Here is a 24,833-nt window from a genome sequence, read left to right as displayed (position 1 = left end):
GATTCACCCCTATATTACCCCCAGAAATGAAAGCAAACAGAAGCATAATTTGCTCAAAGGTTGACGACATTATCTACTGTCACACAGAGGATGACATACAACATGAACTCTCAACACACAACATCTGGGCAAAAGTTACCAAAATTACCAAATTTGGAAAAAGAAATAACCTCAAAATAGAATTTGAGGAAGCCAAAATGGCACAAAAAGCACTGGAGGGGCTAAAATTATTCCACCTGTGTATAAGCAAGCATCAAATAGAAAAAGAAGAGTTCATAAACATTGACATCTGCATGAAATGCTATGCTTTAGACAACCACACATCTAATAACTGCCCCAAGCCCTCTGACTACACCATTTGCTCAGAGTGCTCATCCACTGAGCACTCGTGGAAGGACTGCAAAGCAACCATAAAAAAATGCCTTAACTGCCAAGGTGGTCACCGCACGACTGCCATGAGATGCCCAAAAAGAAAAGAAATCATCAAAAACAACATCAACCTGAAAAAATCCACCTCCTCTACCGTCCGCCCTGGAATGAGTTTCGCACAAGCTGCAATTCAACCAAACACCCTCAGCCACTCAACACCCCCCAACAACACAGCAGTCACAGATAAATTTTCCGATTACATGGTGCTTATCATAAATGCCCACATGAATGAACTTGCTGTCCCTGGGAGCTTCAACTCTACTCTTGAAGAGAGCTGCTCACTAAATGGCCTCCCCATCCTGAAGCTGCCCCCCAACCCCCCTTCAGACAAAATAATCCAAGCCATACTCCCACCAGCAACTAAAAACCTGCTCTCCCCTCCCACAAATAATATCATGAAGCCATCAAAACCCAATCAAACAAGCCTCACCTCCACTGAAGTACCTGAAGGCACAACAGCAACCTCCATCCCCCCTCCCACACCTGACGCACGCCCTGAAGTAACTGAAAAGGAAACCGAAACCACCACCACACCACCAGCTGACGATAACACCGAACCCTCTGATGAGGATAACGAGGAAGATGACCTAGACTCCCACCTTGAAGTAGAAGTGGCAGTTCTCCCCTCAATTTGGAGACCCAACAAAGAATTCAAATCACGTGAACTAATCAAAGCAGTCAAAGAGAAAAAAGCAATGGTAAAAAAGCACAACACAACAATGAACCAGGATGCAGCAATGAACGAAATAAGAATCATCACTGAGAAATATGAAAACTTCCAACCTCTTATCAGACTTACAAACACTACAGAGGAAAGACACCTATTAGAAGGTCAAGACCAACATGCCCTAACATCCCAAACCGCCCACACTAGACCCAAAAGACACTAAAATGAAAATTCTCCAACACAATGTACTCAACTGGCCCGGAAGGAGGATCGGCCTTAGTAACACATACAGAAACATAGACCCAGACATCATACTGATTAACAGCCATGGCACCACTACACAAACCCCCCTACATATCCCAGGTTACTCAACCCACAAAAGGAACTACCTCAACCGCCCCATGGACGGAACTGCAATAGCAGTTAAAAATAACATCCAATTCAAAATACTTGACAATTTCATTTCCGACATGATTGCCACCGAAATCCACACACACACAGGAAAAATCATCATTGCAACAGCATACCTCCCCCCCAGCCGACCTTACTTACCAACCCCAGATTTTGTCAACCTCTTCAGAAGGAATACCCCTGTGTATTTCATTGGAGACCTCAATGCCAAACACCACCTCTTAGGAAACAGAAATTCAAACACCGTAGGAATGCAACTATCAAGACTAATCACTGACACAACACTAAGATTCATTGGCCCCCACTTCCCCACATATTACGCACACAACTCCACCACCACCCCTGACATTGCCTTATGCAATCCCGCAGCATACCATAACATTCTTTTCACCCCAGGACCTCTCACTACCAGTGACCACACACCTATTATTGCTTCCATCTCTACTGCCCCAGTCTACGTTCCCAGCCCACCCAGACCCAACTTCTCCATGGCTAACTGGGAGAACTTCAAACTAGACTTAAACAGATCCTTCACCGACTTTCCCAACCTAGAAAATGGAACCCTGGAAGATATTGACCAATCCATTGAACACTGGTACTCCACCATTCAATCCGCCATCAGTAACAACATCCCCACAACCACACACAGAACAGTTACACATCCCAGACACAACAGAGACACACAAATCCTGATTAACCAATACAACGCCCTCAGAAATCACTCCCAATTACATGGCTGGACTCGTGCACATTTCAGACACTATAAAACACTCCAGGCCCAACTACATTCTTCTCTCCTTTCTGAACACAACACACACTGGTCCAACACCATTACAGACATTGCTAACACATACAGAGACCCCCCCACCTTCTGGAGAAAAATTAAACACCTTACATGCTACCCTGATCCTGACCCACATTATATATTGGACCCTCGTGGCAACAGACAATACACCCCTAGAGAAAAAGAAACCGCACACAGGAATCACTGGGAAACAATCTTCCAAGAAAATGGCATTAATCCAAACAACCAAATGCACGAAAACAACATCAGAACATTTCTAAATGACAACATCAATAGGATCATCCCATTCCACACAGCAGACCCCTCTAGACTAGACTCTGATACTATCTTCACCTCCCCCATCATGGACGATGAAATCACTTCCATCATCAAAAAAATGAAAAAGACCTGCCCTGGGGAAAGTGGCTTCAACAAAACCATCCTAGCTAACCTCCCTAACACGGCCATAAAACCACTAGTACAAATATTTAATGCATCCATCTCCGCAGGCTACTTCCCGGACCGGTTCAAGGAAGCCACTATAAAATTAATTCCGAAAAAAAACAAAAACACCCATCTAGTGGAAAACTATAGACCAATTTCGCTACTAGAAGTTCCTGGCAAAATTCTAGAGAGGCTTATCAACAAAAGACTCCAACTACATCTTGAAAGCAACAACCTTTACAATACAAACCAATACGGTTTCAGATTCTCTAGAGGCACCACCCATGCTATTGCTCTTGCAACAGAGCAAATAGCTATCAACAAATCAAACAAAGGACAATGCCATGTAGTCTTTAGGGACATCACTAAGGCCTTCGACAAAGTATGGCACTTAGGCCTTAAATTCAAAATTCTTAACCTCAACCTCCCCACCATCACTGAAAAACTTCTGTGCGACTTCTTAGATGACAGAAAAGCAAAAATAAAGATAAAAAACTACACAGGCGCAAGCTTTGTCTTGGGCTGTGGTGTCCCCCAGGGTAGTGTCCTATCCCCAACCCTCTTCACAATCTTCACCAACGACACCCCTCCTGCTCTACACGGCATTAACATCAGCTTTGCCGATGACATAACCCAGATCATTCATTACCCTGGTCCCTCCAGAAACATCATGAACTACAAAACAAAACTCGACGTCGAAAGAATTAACTCCTACGAGTCAAAATGGAACATCAAAACTAATATAAACAAATTTTCGATAATTCAACTCTCCAACACACGAAAAGAACCATTAGTTATCAATGACGAAATCGTAGAGTTTATGGAAGAAGGAAAAATGCTTGGATTCAAGATCAATTCCAAAGGCTACCTTGGAAGCATTAAAGACCGAATACAAAAGGCAACAGGAGCCCTATGCAGGCTCTACAAATTTAGAAACATGCCCATCAAAATAAAAACACACCTGGTAAAAGCCTTGGTCCTCCCCATATTAGAATATCCTCCCATCCCCACACATGCCTTCAGCAACACTCAACTTAAGAAACTCCAGATAATACAAAACAAAGCACTCAGATTCGCCACGAACCAACACTATCCCTACACACTAAACACTGAACAAATACACGACATCACCAAAACTAAAGCCTTAAACATCAGGCTATACTTACAAGCAAGAAAGATATGGCAAAAAATTGAAGAACAAAACCCAGATTTATACACCAACCTTAAAAACACCATCGACGAGGGAAACCTATCCATTCATAAATGGTTCCCAAGCAGCTTAAAAACCATTACAACCATCCCCAATCCCATCTACTAAGAACTCACACCACGATCCTCCTACCGTAATAACACCACAAACACCAAACTAGCTAGCTAGTTAGCCAGAAACAACAACAAACAACAATGATAACATAATAATAATGACAACAGTAATACCCAACAGTGTTACTCAAACTAATCAACCAAATAAATAAATAAATAACAACAAGAAACAACAATGACAACATAATAATAATGTCAACAGTAATAACCAACAGTATTACTCAAACAACTAATCAACCAAATAAATAAATAAATAACAACAAGAAACAACAATGACAACATAATAATAACGACAACAGTAATACCCAACAGTATTACTCAAACAACTAATCAACCAAAAAAAAAAAAAAAAAAAAAAAAAAAAAAGCAAGGTGGCCAGCCCACCATCTTTCCACTCCTCCTTCCTTCTTTTTTCCCTCTATCCCCTTCCCCTTCTCCCACTTCCTTCACCCACCTTCCTAAAAAAAAAAAAAAAAAAAAAAAAAAAAAAAAAAAAAAAATGGTGGGTCGAACCCGATGCCCTCACGGATGGTGGCTTCCTCAGATGGAGAGTGGGAGTTGGAGATGTATGCCTCACGGATCTTCTGATACAGAGTCTGGTAGACGAGAGGCAGTGTATCGTCGTCGTTGATCGGATCCGTGAGGCAGAAGAGTAGCTCTTCTAGGTCCGCATCCGTGCGGGCATCGAGATCACAAGTGCCTGAGAGTGGTGGAAGGAGGGCCTCGATCCGGCGAGCAACGGTGGAAGGGTCGCTCTTGGTTTTTCCCCCTTTCTTCTTTGGTTTCTTCTTCTTCTCCTTAGGTGGAGGAGGAGAAGAAGAGCGAGCGATGGCGGCAGGCGGTGGTGAAGGTGGAAGAGGTTCCTCCACTTCGTCAGGAGCAGATGGAGAAGGCAAGGAGGAGGGCTCTACTACGTCCAGATGTACTGAAGGGACGGGAGACGAGACACGCTCCCCCTCAGCTCCTGACGAAGGGAGGTGAACCTCCACAACAGTCTCCCCATGCTCGATGTCCATGGCCTGTGACGGTTCCGGGTCGGTGATCGTAGTTTCGATGGTGGTGGCGCCAGTCGTCCGGTTGAGAGGGGCATCCAAACAGCCGTTTTCCCGGTGTCGTGCGAGATGGTGGTGGCTGCTGTCGCCGGGCCTGACGCTCCTGACGAGGGGGGAGACGAGGATCGCGGGTGAAGCTTCGGGGAATGGCAAGGCGTGGAAGGCCGTTCTCCTCAAAGATTTGAGGAAGGAGAACAGCCAGAACCGTCTTGCTACCCCCACTGAAAGCTTCAGCCGTCGCGATACACATCGCAACGAGTGTGTTTGTGTTGCCAGAACTTCCAAGATCCCTTGGCTGGCGTCTCTGGGCAGGGGGACTCCGCCGTGCACGGGCAGAGCCCTGCACAGCAACACCACCCGGCCCAGTGACGTCCTTAGCCTCGGGACCCATGGAAGCCTGTACAACACGAAACTCCACCGTCTCTCCCTCGCCAAGTGAGCGCTGGAAATGCCGTGGATTTGGTGCAACGATCTCAGAAACGTGTACGAAAACATCAGCGCCAGTGTCGCGGCGCTTGATGAAACCGTAACACGATCTCACGTTGAACCAATTCACGGTTCCCTGGATGGTAGTGGCTCCTGGCGGCACGGATCTGCTGTTGGATGCCCCCCTCAACGGGTCGCAGGCACGAGCAGGGTCGCTGGAAGTCTCACGGAGCTCGGGCATAGTGACGACTGGCCAGGCCAAGCTATGCGAGAGGAGTCGTTGTCTGTCCACCCTGTCATATGCTTTCTTCAAATCCACGAAGGCCGTATACAATTTCTTTCCCTCCTCTAGAAATTTTTCCACTAAAGACCTAAGAATATCTGATCTACACAACCTCTTTCCTTCCTAAAACCTCCCTGTTCTTATATCCCTAACTCTGTCAATATCTTACTACATACTTTTCTTGTTACGCTAAGACAAATGCCCTGTGATTACCACACACTTCTTTTTCCCCTTTTCCCTGATCACAGAAGAATGTAGTAACGGAGCAGAATCAGAAATAAACCGGTAAGAAAGAGGTGTTGGTAAGCTTCATGACCGTACCAGAATACCGCCCCCAGACTGCCTGCCAGCCTGCTCACGCTAAAGGTTTGGGAGGAAGGATGGGACTGGAGTGTATTGGTGCTGTGATGAAGAGAGGTAGATTGAGATGGTTTGAGAGGAAGGATGGGGCTGGAGTGTATTGGTGTTGTGATGAGGAGTAGACTGAGATGGTTTGGGAGGAAGGATGGGGGCTGGAGTATATTGGTGCTGTGATGAAGAGAGGTAGATTGAGATGGTTTGGGAGGAAGGATGGGGCTGGAGTGTACTGGTGTTGTGATGAGGAGCGGTAGTTTGAGATGGTTTGGGAGGAAGGATGGGGGCTGGAGTGTACTGGTGCTGTGATGAAGAGAGGTAGATTGAGATGGTTTGAGAGGAAGGATGGGGCTGGAGTGTACTGGTGTTGTGATGAGGAGCGGTAGATTGAGATGGTTTGGGCATGTGGAGAGGCTGGAGGATGACAGCTGGGTGCGGAAAGTGAAAAGTGTAAAGGTCGGGGGCAGGCAGACCGAAAAGACCTGGGACGAGGTCATAGAGGCTGCCAGAGATCGAGCAACGTGAAGAGCGTGGGTGACCAAGGCCGACACATGCAAGCATACTGGAGCCTTTATAAACGATACGGTATGAACGATACAATAAGAAATATCTCATGGAATTGATGGATTTAGCCTAATTATACGTATAACTTGTGTGTTTTCATCTGACGGGACTGGGTAAACCGCCACACCTTTAATACTAAGTGGTGGTTGCAGGATATACGATGAGTAGTGGTTATGAGGGACGGGTGACTGTCCTTGATTACTATAGTCTATTTGATTGACCTGTGCACTTGAGATGTATGGGGCAAGTAGGGTGTTTTTGTTTCGTGACTGCAGATTGGCCGCAAATGATGTCACCGAAGTAAATGCATTCATGTAGTGTAGTGCAACATGCGGACGTAGGTGTACACCTTGGGTGGATATTATAGTGCAACATGCGGACGTGGATGTACACCTTGGGTGGATATTATAGTGCAAGATGCGGACGTAGGTGTACCCCTTGGGTGGCTATTATAGTGCAACATGCGGACGTGGATGTACACCTTGGGTGGATAGTATAGTGCAACATGCGGACGTAGATGTACACCGTGGTTGGATGCAGTGCAACTTCGGACGTGGGTGTAGGCCGTGGGTAGATATTTTGATTCAAACATCACTCATCGTTTTATAAAACTTTATAATCAAATTTAATTTTCTTTGACAACAGCAAATACGAATGTATGTGAGCGAGGTGGACGGGGAGACCAAGAATGAGATGGAGGGATTGAGTGGCGAGAATGGAGAGTGAGAGACTAACTAGGAGTGTATGTGAATGTGGTGGAGGGGGAGACCAGGGATGAGATTGTAAATATTTGCCCCACAACAGAGGTGGGGACACGGGCAAACATGAGAGCCCGTCAGAGAAATAGGCAGGAAAACTAAGCTCCCGAATGAGAGCAAAACACGGGCGACAGTGGCGGACGAGGAAGAGCGGTGAGGGCAGGAGAAAGATCGTAAGGCAGCTGCTGAATAAAGGGTGTAAGGGGCAACTAGCGCGAGGACATTGATTCATCATCGACAGTCTTCTCCCAGCACTTGCAGCAGTAACATCTCTTCCCCAGTCCCCTGGTAGTCAAACTTGGAATCACAACTCCCAAGACTTTCGCGCTGCTATCTAGGCGAACTTGCAGTTAACTTCAGTGACTTTTGTCTCCACGTTCCTTTCCTACTTTGTCAGCTGGCATTCCGGCCTGCCACTTAGAGTCCCTTGCCGTAGTACGAAGCCGAACCCTGAAGGGGTACCGTTAGGGTACTTCCACGAAGGGGGGCCTCAGAGGCCTAGTTATAGGAGGCGGCAAGGGTGGCATTCTGTTAGGGCTAGGTTAGGCAAGATCCTCACGGGGCAGTGACGGGGTCTCCCACGACGCCCTCTAGAGGGCGGGGAGTTAGGCCCCTCGTTACTGTAGGGAACTGCCGGACTGCTTGCTGACATTTGTTTGTCTACTTAGATTGTTTATTTATTCCGTCCCGTACATATATATGGACACATAGGCTTGCGTACATGTGTACATTTACTGATGTACATGTGTATGTTTGTGTGTGTGTATATATATAAGTAAGCTAAGGAAGGGGTGAATAAATATATAAATAGACAATATATATATATATATATATATATATATATATATATATACATATATATATATATATATATATATATATATATATATATATATATAGAGAGAGAGAGAGAGAGAGAGAGAGAGAGAGAGAGAGAAAGAGAGAGAGAGAGAGAGGGAGATTTTCTGCTGACATTTGTTTGTCTTCTTAGATTATTTATTCCGTCCCGTACATATATATGGACACATAGGCTTGCGTACATGTGTACATTTACTGGTGTACATGTGTATGTTTGTGTGTGTGTGTGTATATATGAGTAAGCTAAGGAAGGGGTAAATAAATATATAAACAGACAAATTATATATATATATATATATATATATATATATATTGTATATTAGTATATATATATATATATATATATATATATATATAGAGAGAGAGAGAGAGAGAGAGAGAGAGAGAGAGAGAGAGAGACTTTTCCATGCGTGAAGATAGCGAGAGTTAAGATTAAACACTCCCACCCTAAACTCCGGAACACCCAGATTGGACCGCTACAGGTCCTGGCTAAATTTGACGTAGCCACTTTGAAAGTGTTTCCCACCAATGATGCTTTAATCATACTGACGGCAGATGACTCGAATGCTGACAAGATCTTCACAGACTAATGCACTCGAGACCTCCTGGCCAATGACTACGAGCCTGTCCTCCCCCCACAACTGCGCTCACGTACGAGTAAATCCATCATCCTGAGAAACGTAGACAACATCATCTACGACAACAATGAGGATGACATCATACAAGAAAATTAACTTGCAACAACACCTTCATTCGGGAGGGAGATGTGGAGAACATCTACAAGTTTCCACGCTCTCACAACATCAAAGTAACATTCAAACAGATCGCGCAGGCAAAGAAAGCAACTGAGGCAGGACTTAAACTGTTCTACCTCAGCATTCCTCACTACCAAATTGAACAAGAACAATTTATCCCGATCTTGACCTGCTACAAGTGCTATGCAGTCGATGGACACTCGGTAAAGGACTGCCCCAAACCCCGAGAGTACAAAGTATGCTCCCTCTGTGCCAGCACAGAGCACAAGTACACACAGTGCACCTCAAGCACAAAAAAATGTGTTAACTGTGATGGTGAACATGGAGCAACTGCCATGTCTTGCCCTATAAGGAAAAAGCGGTGCAGGAGAAGAGAAAGTCTATTGCCCAGTTGCCTGAACAGCAAGCTGGACAATCAAGAACTTACAGTACAGCCGCTGCAACAACAATCAACAGCAACAGCACTACCACTAACTCACCCCTACCAAGCCTCACAGTCCCGCCCAGTACTATTCTGTACTGCATGTATGAAGCACATATGCTTAATGCAACATACCCTGGGACTTATGCTTCTCACCTAAATAAACTGTTCCAAGACAATGGAATTCCACCTGTCAAGGCCCCAAGCAACCCACCCTCTAAAGCTATCCTAAACAAAACCAATGCAGTTACCACCACACCCCCTACTGCCTCCCCTCTACTCCCCGCCTTCCAGACTGAGTCTTCAACCCTCACCACGCCCTCAGAATCAGCAATCACCGACAATGAACTGATGGAGAATCCCCCCATCGCCACCCAATCGCACCCCCACCCAGGTAACAGCTGAATCAATCAGTGATGAAAACCCGACCCCACCATCGCCCTCTAAGGCAGAAAACGCCACTTCTAACGCTACTCTACCGTCACAGAACACAGAGTATATATCCGATGCCTCCACTTCAGAGGAAGACGAAGAGACCGACGAAGAAGAAGTCAGTGCCAGTGAACTAGGAGGAGTAATAATCTACAGCCTCGAATCCCTCCAGGAAAATAAAACAAAACTAGATAGGCAACAAATAGCAGCGCTAACAATCGCATCACATGTAAAAATCGAATACGGCAATGACAACCTTTCAACAAAGTACGTGTACAGTCTGTTCATCCAGAAAAGGGTTGATATCAACTCGTACCAGTTCAAGGTTGCGAAACCCGGCTTCTTCAACAAATGCCATAGTGTATTCCTCCGCACTGACAGACTTAGAAAAAACTCTACTCGTACTGTTAACAAATAAATGGAAACGATTAGAGTAATTCAACATAACGTGCAGACTCAAAGTCTCTCCAGCACCCCTAGGCACCTTCGTCTGGGGCACACAAAACAGACAATCCCAACCCCCACCCAACCCCACCTCAACAGCAGAGTACCCCCCACTCCCCAGAAGCAGCAATGCCACCACCACCAACTTCAAAACAAGCCTACCTGCCACACAACAAACACCCCCATCCCCCACCCAAGCAACCTCAACACCAATTTTGACTACGACTGCAACACAAACACAGTCGACAGAGGCAACCCAAACGCCACAGCCACAACACACCACAGTGGACACAGAAACACTCCGCACCATATGCCGGGAGATAGCACTGGGAATACTACAGATTGTCTCAGACCAACTAGGCCGCCAACTAGACCCCAGACTAGTAACCCCAGCGATAAACAAGCTAATCAACACTCACACGACACAACACAGCCCCAACTTACTCACCCCAAGCAGCCAGCCAGACAACCCACCTCTACCAACCGCCTCACAGGTCAACCCAACACACCAACCACCGCTGCAACCAACTCCATACCCCTACAAACCCCCACAACCCCGAGAACAAGTAGACAAACCACTTCACTCCACATCAGTGGACGCCAGGCACACGCAGAGAACTCGCTCACGATCACCACTAAAAGCCATGGACATAACCCAAGCAACGAGCGAAACAACACGCAACCTACCCCCAGATCACACAACAACCTAGATACACGAAATGTCCTGGGACTTACTCAACAGCATAACCCCAATACCAACAACATCAAGTTCCTCCAGTGGAATATCTGCGGAATCAGGGGTAAACAAGCAGAACTCGAGGAAGCAGTCCACACAGACAAAACAGATGTCGTCATACTACAAGAAACCCTCCTGCCCCAAAACCGAAACTGCAGATTGAGAGGCTTCACCCCCCTCTTCCTCCCCTCAGCACGTAACGGGCCCCAAGGCCTTGCAATATTTATAAGAAACCACATACCCACAACACCCATAGTACCCATGCCACACTGTGGTGACGGGGTAGAGGCACAGGGAATTTCCATATCACTGCAGAACTGCAATCTCCACATCTACAACGTATACCGCAAGCATAACGCAGACCTTGACCTCACAGAACTCGTTGCTAATGCAGACACCCAGCCAACACTCATAGTAGGAGATATGAACGCCCATCACCCCCTCCTCGGCTCCCCTAGCAACACCAACCAAGCAGGGAGACACATTGCAGAACTCCTGAACGAAACTAACACAGTCACCCTTCTAAATAAAGCCGACACCCCAACCCATATACAAGGAGGCCGCCTTGGCCTCGCATTCATATCAACCAATCTGGCTCCCTTAACCCAGTGGAACACCCACCCAATTCTAATGTCTGACCACCATGCCATATCAATAAAAGCTAATTTACCCCCTCTACCCAAACCACCAGGCCCACCCCCACGGTTCAATACAAAAAAAGCTAACTGGCAACTATACACAGATACTCTGGAACAACTCACAGCCTCACTGCAACACTCACTTGATCTCCAAGCACATGAAAAACAAATAACAACAGCCATACAAGACGCCGCACTAGCTGCCATCCCTAAAACAACACACAAAAGACTCAACCACAAGGACTGGTGGTTTTACAACGATAGAGTCAAGGAACTAAACCACAGACAAAACCAAGCAAAGAAAATATACAGGAAAAAGAGAACCCCTGAAGGACTGCAACACTTACGAACGACAGTCCGACTGGTAAGAGAAGAAAAGAAGAAAATCAAGGAAAAAAAGTGGTTAGAGTGGTGCAGTTCCCTTAATGCAAGCAGCAGCACTGGGGCATTATGGAAAAAACTCAGAGCAGTGTCAGGATCAACCCCCAACAGACCCACATCCCACCCCAACCCACAAGAAGAAGCTGAAAGAATAGCACTAAACTTTGCAAACAACACTTCCCCAAGACATCTCCCAGATGCCACAAGACGACGCCAGGAATTACTGCATAATGAAAGAAGACACCTAATTAACAGGGAGAAGCAAAAACAGCATCCAGCCGACTGCCCATTCACTATGAACGAACTTGAAAATGCACTGAAAACAAGCCAAGACACTGCCCCTGGTAAGGATGGCATCACTTACTCTATGATAAGACACGCAGGCCCCATTGCCAAAGCCGCCATACTGAACCTAATTAACCATTCCTGGGAAGCAGGACAACTCCCAACAACTTGGAAACAGGCACTCATCATCCCCCGTGCCAAAACCCAGGCTCATACAGGCCCATCTCCCTACTAAGCTGTCTCAGCAAAACAGCTGAAAGAATGATTTTACGACGACTACAGTGGTGCACACCCACACCCCACGATCATATATTCGCCTACACCAGCGGCAGGGGAACGAGCGAATGCCTCGCAACACTACTCACCGAACTGAGAGGAAGGAGGGGGCTAGCTATTTTTATAGACTTAGAGAAGGCTTTCGAACTAGCCTGCCCCGAATCAATACTAGATGCCCTAGCCCGCAAAGGAATAGGAGGCAAGCTCCTACAGTGGATAGAAAACTTCTTCACAAACAGAGAAGCGATGGTGCGTTTCCACGGCACCACATCATCTCTCCACAAACACACCAACGGCACCCCTCAGGGAAGTATAATCAGCCCCACCCTCTTTAACACACTAATTGAACGCCTCCTAGAAATAGACCTAGGCCCCAACGTCAAATTATTCACTTACGCAGACGACCTAGCAATCATCATAAACAAGGGCCCCTATCACACTAAAGCCCAAACCGCCTTGACACGCTTAAATTCCGCCTGCAAAAACCTTGGCTTTAAAATAAACATAAACAAAACCAAAGCACTCCCCTTCGGTATGAACACACCACAAGAACAACTATACCTCGGTACCACACCTATCGACTACGTCACCACCCACATGTACCTAGGAGTCTGGCTAGATACCAACCTCAGATTCAGACAAGAAATAAGCTACCTCAGGGAAAGAACAAAAATAAGAACAAACGCACTCAGAGCGTTAGCTGGCAGAGGAATGGGAGCAACACATCGAGTACTAAGACTCTTCTACATCCAAGCTATCCGTTCCCTAGTAGACTACGCCGCCCCTGCACTGATAACCATAGAATCACAATTAACAGAAAAGTTAGAGGTAATCCAGAATAATGCACTACGTGCGATAACAAACGCCCCACCTTGGACTCGTCTCGTCAACCTACGCATGGAATGCGGTATCGAATCATTACAAAACAGAATACAAGCACGAGTAGTATGCATAGCTGCTAAGCTAGCTCACAGTGCTTCAGACCTTACCCCTATAAAACAAATCAAAGCAGAACTGATCAGACACCCCACTCTCCTAAATAAAAGCTGGACACACTGCACAATTCGGGCCATTAGGAAATACAACGCCACAAACAAAATCACACAACAGCCCGACACCCCGATACCGGAATATAAAGAACCTCCCCCATGGACCCCCCCACCATACAGACTCCTCACCCCAAAAATCACAGGGAAAAAAACCACACTGCCACAACTACTACGCCAAGAAGCGCTAGAAAGAATTGCGACAATCACAGACCGAAACACAGTAAACTACTATACAAATGGTTCTGTAGAACAACCGAAAGCTGCAGCTGCATTCATCAGCAATGAAAAAGAATTCGCTGCAAGAATCTCTGACGGAGCATCCACCCTGCAAGCAGAACTAGTAGCCATTGCGGAGGCGCTGTCAGACGCTAACACAACAAATCCACAGACGCACATAAACATACACACAGACTCTCTCTCCGCCATACAAACACTACGCAAACATAAACACCGCAACAACAGACACATCATCTCCACAATAAACAACACAGCACACAACATCGCACAATCAGGCAGAACAATCACGATACACTGGATCCCCAGCCATGTAAACATACACGGCAACGAACGAGCAGACCGTGCAGCCAAACACGCCCTTACGCACCCACAGATAGATATACACATACCACCGACCATAACACAAACAAAACACGACATAAAAACGATAACACCCACTCTCACAAAACAAGAACATGAATACCATGTCAATCAAGGCTCCACTTCCGCCATCTGGTACGCCAGTGCAACAAAATATAAACAAATACCGCTACCCACACATACACCCAACAGACTTCTCACCTACATACACTGCCTCCGCCTCGGCTACTTATCACGCGATCTAGTAATCAATAACATCAGAAACGCAATCTGCAGCTACTGCAGAACAGACGCCCCCTTCCCCCTGTTACACTACATAATTAAATGCAGAGCAACAGCCACCATCAGAGGTGGCGCCGCTTACCCAGACCCCGATATAACACCCACCTCCCCTCTCGCCACACCTGTTCAAACACTAAGCAACACAGCCACATCCATCATCCATAACGCCACATCCAACACCCCGCATCTTTTAATCAACCTAGTTAAGTCAAAACCCCCTCCGATGTAACTACTAAACGAACATTACCGCACTGGGCTACGAGGTGGCCCAGCCCCCCCCCCCCACCTTCTCTAACAGGGGGAGGGGGGAAATCAATTACTACTACTATCAGTCTCTTCACCTCCCTTCTCCTGCTCACATATATCTCTCTCTTCTCTCTCTCATCTTCTCCCCTACCTCTCCTCGCTAACCATTCACTATATGCCTTCTTCTTTTGTTCCACGGCTCGTTTCACCTCATCATTCCACCATGCTGTCCCTTGCACATCCTTGCATCTCCTCCTCACTCCACAAACCACCTCACACGCTGCGCCTATCTCTTCCGTGAATATCTTACTGTAGGTACTGATCTTCTTCATTGCTTCCACTATTTCCGCCCTACTGATCTCTTCCTCCCTCCTCTCATCTCTCCTTCTCCCAGCCATTCCCCAACCACTTATACTCGCACTGTTGTCACCCTCTACATTCAACAAATCCTCAGAGTGCTCCTTCCATCTCCTCACTGTGGTGGAAGGGTTAATGTAATGTGTGTGTGTGTGTGTGTGTGTGTGTGTGTGTGTGTGTGTGTGTGTGTGTGTGTGTGTGTGTGTGTGTGTGAGAGAGAGAGAGAGAGAGAGAGAAAGAGAGAGGTGGGGGAGTTGATGAAATGATGTGGAAAAATACTACATGTCTTGTAATCACTCACCTGCATTGCCAAAATTCTGGTGTGCATCTCCCCCTGCCTTCGACCTCCATTTTTCTAACGCTGTGTGTCCAGGTACAGCATGGTCTTGACGTTGGCTTGCTTGTTTGACTATCTTGCGTTTGTGTTCAGCCTTTGGTTCCTTCTCTCTGAAAAATTAAATAGTGTTAGTATATTGTATTGCTAGCACTTACTGTTAGGAATTTGGCGGAGAGGAACACGCAGAGAACATCAGGAAAATGGTAATGAAAATAAAAAAGATAAGAAAACTGTATAAATAAATGAGGGAAACCTGTCATAGAGGTATCCAGGAAAAATGGCCTTGGGTTCATTCTTCCTTGCATAAAAAAAAATACACAGAAATAATACAGACTCCTTCAATACTTCGTCTTAATTTAGTCCTTAATCTTAAAACTATGAGACCAAAGGAGAATTAAAGACCTCAGTTTTTCACGGTCACTAATGTAAGACTAGCAGGGATCAGATTTATTAGCCTGCATGCCACATTTTGAGTTCCTAATTAAGATATCACACAGGTAAAATCAACACATCAGTACAGGTGCATAATATCAGTGATGGTTTGTGAAGCGTCTTGTGAAGCATGTGAACTGCAGGATTTTCTATCCATCTATCTATTGCCAGCAGCCTTAATCCCTTATACGGGGTGGCCACAAACATATCGCCTCCACGTCACCCTGTCCCCCGCCATTTCACTTCCCTACTCCCACTTCACACACCCCTTCCCCATATACCTCTCCACTCCATCCCTCCATCTCATCCTTGGCCTTCCCCTCCCTCTCTCCCCCTCCACCTCAGTCGCATACACTCACCTCTTCAGTCTCTCACTCTCCATCCTCTCCACATGGCCAAATCACCTCAATGTGTTTCTCCTAACGCTTCCTATCACATCCACATCCACACCACAACGCTCCTTCACATCCTCATTTGCCAGTCTGTCTCACTATGTGACTCCACAGGCTCCTCTCAAACAACTCATTTCCACTGCTCACGCTCTTGACTTATGTCCCTCCAACAACGTCGAAGCTTCACTTCCATACGTTAGAGTTGGTATCACAATACTGTCATGAAATAAATTTTTCACTTCCCTGCTCATTTCCTTGTTCCTTATCACTGCCCTCAAGGAACCAGCAACCTTTCTTCCTTACTGTACCCTTTCAAGCACTTCACCCTCCAAACTTCCATCCTTACTCATCACGCTACCCAAGTACTTAAACGTACTCAGAGTTTCCATTTCCTCATCATTCAACCTCACTGTACATTCACTGACTTCACCTCTCTCGAAGACCATAACGTTATTCTTCCCTACATGTACCTTTAGATTCCGTTTCTTACACACTCTCCCAGACTCATCCACGAAGCCTTGCAGCTCCCCTTCGTCTTCACTTAACAACACAGTACCATCTGCAAACAACAATACAGTGAGTTTCGAAACACTGCCCTGTCTCACTAGGGCCACTCCAGCATCCACTGCCCTACCTTGTATCTCTTTTATAACGCCAACCATATACAGATTGAACAACCATGGAGACATGACACATCCCTGTTTCAACCCAGTCTTCAAATAGAAAACTTCACTCAGTTCACTATCCACACGCACTGCAGCCTTAGCACCATCATACATACCCCTCACAGCATTCAGCAACTTCCCATCTACTCCATATATTCTTAATGCTTTCCACAATCCTTGTCTATCCACCCTGTCATTTGTTTTCTCCAAATCCAGTATTTTACCGCAAATTATTACTCGATGCATTCCGGTATATATTATGCTTATAGGTCATGAAAATTTGCCAGTTTAATGACTACATTCATTTTGTTATGAGTATTTATTAGACTTTACAAATCTGACACATAATTATTACCAAGTTACAGTGACCTAATATATCTATCCTGGCATCATCAATATACTAAAACGTCTGGTGTCACTGTTCTGACATGCTTCCAATACTGTTAACTGTTTAAGCCGACCAGTGCTATGAACAGTTTTATGAAATATTCTTTTTTCTCATCCATGCATTCATCAGTGCCTAGAGTAAGTGTTTTATTTATGGAACGGTTATCTGAACTCCTCGATATGTCGATAGAGTAAGTGGGAGAGGTTTAAACGACGGAATACAGAATACGGAAGGGTCAGTGAAAGTGATATCCACATTTGAAACAATGACTGGCAGCATCCAAGGTTGAACATAACACATGAAGTAATAATGATGAGACCAGAATATCTGACAGAATAGTGAAAATTCTTTACTTATTCAACATCATGACACCTTCTCATTATTATTATTATTATTATTATTATTATTATTTAACTGGTACAACCTGATGATTATAATTGGCTCAGGTGTGAACACTGCAGGTAACTGGGTTGTCAACAGTCTCCTCTACTCCTGCCAGCGTCTAGAGATTTCTCCTAAGATGGATGAAGCTCTACTGAAGGGAGGAGGCTGTGTGTGTGTGTGTGTGTGTGTGTGTGTGTGTGTGTGTGTGTGTGTGTGTGTGTGTGTATGTGGAGGTGTGGCTGTGTATGAAGGTGTGCCTGTGTATGGAGGTGTGCCTGTGTATGGAGGTGTGGCTGTGTGTCTCTGTAGGATAATATTACACAAACCATCTCCATAACGTGGTGTCTAAATATGTATATCATCATTTCGTAAAGCCTCTTATTTCCTAAGTACAGAATCACCCACTGTCTATCAATAAAGATAATATATACTTACATATATTCACACCATATTACTTCTACCAATGACATACACACACTCTGACACATAAACATAACCAATACTTTACAATATTTCCACTTTCACAAACATCACACTCCCTACACACCCATCCCATTCCCAGATGTACTTTGCCAGCATGTGGTAGTTAATTCTGCCTTTCACTCTCCCTCATATTTCTCCACTTTCATATGCATCATCCCTCCTACGGACACCCATCTCCCACTGGCACCTCGTCAGCATGGAAGTTAATTCTGGCTATCACTCTCCCTCCGACTGTAAGGTCCGACCCTACACTGAACGTAGCATAGATTAATAAAGATATATATTCAAGGAAAAACTCCAGGATTATGTTAAGCTGAGAGAAGACCTTACAGAGCAACAGAAAAGAAAAATCAATTGACTCGCTACTATGGATGTATTTATATCTCGGTGCTCTTTCTTATATCTAAAACTAATCTCTGGAGGGGTGACCACAAACAAACCGCCTCCATGTTACCCTGTCATGCATCATCAGGCTGCCTCTCCTTCAACTCACACCAGCATCGTTCATATACCTCTCCACCGCATCCCTCCACCTCATTATTCTCGGTCTCCCACTACTCGTCTCTCCACCTAACTCACATACACTCTCTTATACTCCTTTCTCTCTAACTTGTCCTAATATTACTGTCTCTGTCTTCAGTTCTGAGCTGTAGCAATACGAATACCAGAATATGACGCGTAAAATAAATAAATAAATAACAAGCATCATGGTAGGTGGTGGCGACCATCATCCACTCACTTGATGTAGTGCTGCCTACTTCTTCCTTAGCCTTTATCATTCTTTTTCTGTGCCTCCCCTCCTCTCTTCCTATTTCTCGCATCTTTCCTGTCACTTCTTATTGCTTTTCTTTCATTTACAGGTGGCTTTACATTGAGTGACAAGCCAAATGGTTTCCTGTAAGCCAAGAAACCATTTACAACGCTGGGTGGTAACCATATAACCAAACCATACGTGCTCCCTACGTGTCAACAAGTGGGTTGGTGGAGGGTTAGTGCCCCTCCCCGTAAAACAAATAACTCAAAGTCAAATGGCCACCCATTACGGGATTATGGCGTCTGGCAATAGATAGATAGATAGATCATGGTAGGAACGTACGTAGAACCGTAGTACTGTATTATATTTTCCTGCCACTGAGCTACATGAAATAAGCTACAAAGGGACGAAAACCTGGGCCAAGTTAAGGTGGAAGAACTATAGGTAATCTCTCAGTCTTCATTCCACATGGCCAAACCATCTCAAGGTACCTCTCCCAACACCCTCCAGCGCATCCACATCAACACCACAGCGGATCTTTACTTTTTCAGATTAATACAGACGATTTGGCGCAGCGGAGAGAACTCGTAGCTATCAAAGAACGAATGAACAGTATCCTCGCTTACCCTTCTGTACCTCAAGAAGACGGGGAAGCTGTTTACACACTATAATCCTATCAATGAGTTAATATACACACAACACCTGCGTCCTCCCCTTTCTCGGTTAGAGGGTGACTGATGGGATTCGGATCTTCAAGGGTTCACAGAGTTCCAGTTCGAGACAGAAGACTCATTTCAATCGTGCTCGGTAACATTTGCTTTACTGTATATTTCATTTTAACTATACTCTTTTCACTTATGTGTTATATACTTAAACATTATCATTATCTTTACATTAACCACTTCACTTTGAGAACGTCTCTTTGCCTCTGTTCATATTACTGTCAGACGATTTTAATTATCTAGAGTAAAACCTGTCGAAAATGATCGCTTATAGCATCATCATCCATTAACCTCTACGTAAGATGCGCCTTTTTAATTATATCTGCCACCGAGCCTCAAGATATTAATATATATATATATTTTTATTATGACATGCATATTAACATCTGACTGCCAGAATATATCTCAGCTGAATGAAATAATCTTAGTAAGTATTTAGGTGCGTTTACACTATCCATAAGATCCTCTCAGTATCCCACACATCATCTTGGCTCATCATCATCATCATCATAATCATCATCTTATCACCTTTATTATTAGATTACCCATCATATGACTACAACATGTGTGCCCATGCGTGTATTACTGTATGTGTATGCAGATATAAGATGTGTGAGTTAGAGAAAGAACAGAGGAATTAGTTGGAGAAGAACAGGGAGGCTTTAGGAAGGGAGTTGTAGATCAGGGCCGGTATTAATAAAAACTTCTAGGAGTACTCCTAAAATTATTACTAAATGTGGTTGTAGATGAGAGTTGCTTCTAAAAGTTCCTCCTAGAAGGACTCGTAGTAGTAATTTCGCTCCTACCATGAAGTGTTACCAGCACAAAGAATCTATCTATCTATCTATTGCCAGACGCCTCAATCCCGTTTGGGGTGGCCACAAACAAATCGCTTCCAAGTAGCCCTGTCCCCCGCCATTTCACTGCCCTGCTCCCAACTCACACACCCCTCTCTCATATACCTCTCCATCCCATCCCTCCATCTCATCCTCGGCCTCCCCCTCCCTCTTCCCTCATCCATCCCACTCACATACACTCTCTTCGTCAGTCTTTCACCCTCCATCCTCTCCACATGGCCAAACCACCTCAGTGTGTTCCTCATAACGCTTCCTATCACATCCACATCCACACCACAACGCTCCTTTATATCCTCATTCGTCAGCCTGTCTCTCCATGTGACTCCACAGGCTCCTCTTAAATAACTAATTTCCACTGCTCTCACTCTTGACTTGTGTCCTTCCAACAACGTCCAAGCTTCACTTCCGTACGTTAGAGTTGGTATCACAATACTGTCATGTAGTAACTTTTTCACTTCCACGCTCACTTCCCTGTTTCTTATCATTGCTTTCAAGGAACCAGCAACCTTTCTTACCTGCTGTACCCTTTCACGCACTTCACCCTTCAAACCTCCATCCTCACTCATCACACTACCCAAGTACTTAAACGTACTCACATTTTCCAATTCCTCACCATCCAACCTCGCTGTACATTCACTAACTTCACCTCTCTCAAAGACCATCCCTTTACTCTTCCCTACATTCACCTTTAGATTCCGTTTCTTACACACTCTCCCAAACTCATCCACCAAGCCTTGCAGCTCCCCTTCGTCTTCACTCAACAACACAGAGGACCAGGTGACGCATCGTATTTTCGTCTCCGGTGGCGATGAGTGGATGAGTTCTTCTGGCTGAATGTTGGTGACACGTGAGGTGACTGTTTTTTTTTTTTTTTTTTTTTTTTTTTTTTTTTTTTTTTGAGTTCCTAGGGCAGGTGCAAATTCTCTCCCTGGAGGATTGGATTGGTGGAAATTTCCATTGTGCCTGGTGTATTCTCAGTGTGATGGGGGCTGTGTTGGGTGTGGTGGGGTTTGTTGGGGGTGGTTGTGGTGATGCTGGGGATGTGGGTGAGGGTGTGGCTGCATACCTGGCTGGTGGGCGGGAGAGGCGGCCGGATCTGGTTGTGTGGGTGGTGAGGACGGGCGTGGGTGGTGAGGTGGTGCGGCCACGTGGTGCAGTGGCTTGTCATGGGTGGATGGTTGAACATCCTGGTGTTGGAGTATGTGGGGTGGTGGTGGGTGCGGGGTTGGTGCGTGTAGTGTGCATGTGGGGAGATTGTGTGGGCATAGGGGTGGTGACAGGTGGTGATGTGGTGGGTCCACGTGGTGTACCGGCAGGTGTGGGCGGTGGGTTGATTGTCTAGGTCAGTGATTTTCAACCAGTGTGCCGCGGCACACTGGTGTGTCGCGAAGCAACTGCAGGTGTGCCGTGGGAATTGGGGAAGGAAGATTGATCCTCCCTCAAACAACGTGCACATGGCAAATGTGACATCTATGAGTATGACTATCATTTGTCACGGCTTAATGACAATGAATTTAATTAATTGTGAATTTATATTATACCCTATTTCTGGGGGGGCATATCACACTGTATGTACGAACTGGTAACCGTTATTCCGCCGGGCCTCCGGGCTAACGGATTTTCTCAGCCAGACGGGCCTTCGCCACAGCGACACTTCCTTGTATACGTCTTTAAAGTAAAGATCAGGAGATGTAATTATGAAACGAACGTTAGAAGATGAGGGCAGTGAAGCTAGTGTGGCCGGAACTAGTTCTGGAAGCAAGACAATTAGGACAGACAGTATTACTTCCAAATCAGTTGTGCGACTGTATAAAGAAGACTACTTGTCCTTCGGATTCACTTCATCTGGAGAAGAGGAACCACGTCATGTCTGTGTTGTTTGTGGCGAAAGACTAGCGAATCAAGCGATGGTTCCAAGTAAACTTAAAAGACATCTTCAGACAAAGCACTCTCATTTCTGTGAGAAATCAACTGAATATTTTAAAAGGCTTATCACTGACCAAACACGCCAGTCTCAACAAATCACCAGTATCACGACTGTATCTGCCAAAGCTCAAGAAGCAAGTTATGCTGTTGCAGAAATAGTTGCCAAAAAAATGAAATCACATACAATTGCAGAGTCAGTAAAATTACCAGCATGTAGCAAAATTGTGAACATCATGTTTGGTGAAAAATGTGAAAAAGAGATTTTGAAAATCCCAATGTCAGATAACACCATCAGTCGTCGTATTTCTGATATGTCTCAAGACGTTGAGTCACAAATCATAGCTCGTATCAAAGAAGTGAGAATTTTTGCCATCCAGTTGGATGAGTCAATTGACATCACTGGAAAAACTCAACTTTTACCATTTATCAGGTCTGTTTGTAATGACGACATAATTGAACAATTTTTATTTTGCAAACCACTTCCAGAATCAACACGAGGTCAAGATATTTTTGAGGTGGTTGACAGCTATTTCAGCTCAAATGATTTGTCATGGAAATCATGCATGAGTATCTGCACAGATGGTGCCCCTTCCATGTCAGGGAGAATAAAAGGATTCATTGCACTTGCAAAACACAAAAACCCTGGCATTGTTTTTACACATTGTTTCCCGCATAGAGAAACCCTTATTTCAAAATCATTAGTTCCTGAGTTGCAACAAGTATTAGATGAGACAGTCAGAATAGTTAACTATATCAAAAGTAGACCATTAAAATCAAGGCTTTTTTCAAGTCTTTGTTCTGCCATGGAATGTGCTCACACACAACTGCTACTGCACACAGAAGTGGGGTGGCTATCTCGAGGGCGAGTTCTTTCAAGGTTTTATGAACTAAGAGGATCTTATATTTTTAACTTCAGAAGGGTCTCAACTGCCTGACCTACTTAGTGATGAAACCTGGTGAAATAAAGTGGCATTCCTAGCTGACATTTTTCAAGCACTGAACACTTTCAATAAGAGTATGCAGGGAAAGAACGAAAACATTCTTACTTGTACAGATAAAATTTATGCATTTAAGGAAAAACTAACGTTGTGAGGATCCAGAATAAAAAAAGAGAACAAATTTGAAATGTCTGAATTAACAAAAGATTGCAGACTGGACAAAAATCTTCTTACGTTGATTCTACAAAGCTTGTCGCTACTGAGTAAGAACTTTGAAAAGTATTTTCCATCACTTGAGATATCGTGTTTGGACTGGGTAAGAAATCCGTTTGTGGCAAGTACGTACGAGTCAGCAGAGCTAACAGTTACCGAAGAGGATGAGCTGACAGAAATCAGGAATGACAGAGCACTAAAACTAAAGCATGAATCCACAAACATGACTACTTTCTGGTTGTCCCTTTGAGACGAATACCCTACCATTACTAAGAAAGCAGTTGGAGCTCTTCTTCCTTTCTCAACTTCCTATCTGTGTGAGACTGGCTTCTCTGCAATGAACACAGTAAAAAACAAGAACAGGTCGCGGCTTCAGACACTGGAGGAGGACTTGAGGGTATGCCTCTCCACCATTCGACCTCGGATGAGGCACATTATGAAACAACACCAAGGTCAAATTTCCGATTGATATCTATATGTATGGAGAATGCTTTTATTTTTAGTCATGTTTTTACTTAAATGAAATCAATATCTTCAGTTTTAAATTTTCATGTACATTTCTAATGGCTACTAACTTTATCAAGGACATCATGTTTTATTACCCACTGATATTTCTGTTTGAACAGGCCTTTTATTTTTAATGGTTATTGTGCTCGAATAAAATTAGTATCTTTAGTTTCAAATCTTCATATTATTTCTAATGGCTAGTAACTTTATCAAGGACATCATGTTTCATTTCCCAATGGTATTTGCTTCCATGAAAAGGCCATTTATTTTTACACATGCTTGTGCTTGAATAAAATCACTATCTTGTGTTTTAAATCTTCATAATTTTTATTGTGTTTGATAGCTGGTAACTTTGTCAAGGACATCATATTTCACTGTAATTGTGGAGTAATAAATATGCAGAAGAAAGTAATATTGTGAAAACCATGATAATCCATAAAAAATAATAAATAATTAACAGTAATTAACATGCTTGACGTATGAAGATCATTAGTTCTACTTTGAAATACTGATGGTGTGCCTCGCCCATTTTACGCCTGGCTTGGTGTGCCGTGAGAGAAAAAAGGTTGAAAACCACTGGTCT

Source organism: Coenobita brevimanus, unplaced genomic scaffold (genome assembly GCF_032717465.1).
Source record: "Coenobita brevimanus isolate Jiangsu-jjx unplaced genomic scaffold, ASM3271746v2 jjx.HiC_scaffold_2571, whole genome shotgun sequence".
NCBI lineage: Eukaryota > Metazoa > Arthropoda > Malacostraca > Decapoda > Coenobitidae > Coenobita > Coenobita brevimanus.
Note: the sequence above shows the minus strand (reverse complement) of the source record.